This window comes from Anarrhichthys ocellatus, unplaced genomic scaffold, assembly GCF_004355925.1.
Source record: "Anarrhichthys ocellatus isolate YVR2014 unplaced genomic scaffold, GSC_Weel_1.0 scaffold22, whole genome shotgun sequence".
NCBI lineage: Eukaryota > Metazoa > Chordata > Actinopteri > Perciformes > Anarhichadidae > Anarrhichthys > Anarrhichthys ocellatus.
In genome coordinates, this window is record NW_022280052.1 from 3,201,120 (window position 1) to 3,202,138 (window position 1,019).

General features: G+C 51.0%; 1 protein-coding gene across 2 annotated transcripts in view; it reads left to right on the forward strand.

Annotated features, from left to right (window-relative positions):
• Positions 1 to 1,019, forward strand: part of dennd1b (DENN/MADD domain containing 1B) — a 101,447-nt gene that overhangs the window by 36,969 nt on the left and 63,459 nt on the right. The window lies entirely within an intron of this gene.

Genomic DNA, 1,019 nt, shown 5'->3' on the forward strand with positions numbered 1-1,019 from the left:
GAGAGAGAGAGAGAGAGAGAGAGAGAGAGAGAGAGAGAGAGAGAGAGTCTGCTGTCACATCATACACACATAAAAAAATGCATCACTTCCCCTAGTCCTGTATGAGATCAGAGTCTCTACAGCCCCAAGACTGTCACTCAAACAGAGACAACTGATGTGGGCGGGGCTGTGACAACTCTCAAATCTGGCAAGTCAAATGTTTTCATTTGCAGGGAAAGCGAGCGTGTGTGTGTGTGTGTGTGTTTGGGTTTGTGAGCCATATGCAGTGCGCCAGGGAGGGCTCTCTGGAACATATTGGTGTGCGTACATAGTGGTTAATAATAGTAGCAGACGCATACAGCGATGGCAGCTCTGATGTGTGTGACAGTTTTACAGCCGCACACGCCAAGACACAGTCACACACATGTACACACACACACGTTCCCACAGCAGAGACGGAGACCTCCTCTGCCACCGAGCCCTCCGTCTTTGTTGAGTTCTCAATTTTATCACAGATCCTGATAAGTAAAAACAACCACTCCCCGCCCCTCCCGTACGCTCCATATGTGGACACACACACAAACCAAGCCACCCACCCACACCCACAAACCTACACAAACGCGTACAAATGTACATGCTTAAGCACCCTCCCATGTTGAATGCATAAAGTTCTTAAAGCAGGCAGGCACTCGCATACACTCAAATTCACGGATACACATGGCACACACACACACCCTCGCATATCCTCATCTCCCCTTCTGTCATATCTCATTGTTGCTTGCTTGTCTGTGGTGATGGTCGTGTTGTGCTGGGATGGCAGCTTTAAGTTTTGATAAGGAGGGGTGGTGGGGGAGGGATCAGTGACTGCACCCCACAGCGAGGTCTTAGCGACAGTAGGCAGCAGAAGACGCCCAACCTGTCGTGCCGATCGGTCTCTGGGGGAGGCGCAGAGAGAGATGGTGGGACGGCTACATCACTCTCAGCTCGGACGTCTGAGAGAGAGAGAGAGAGAGAGAGAGAGAGAGAGAGAGAGAGAGAGA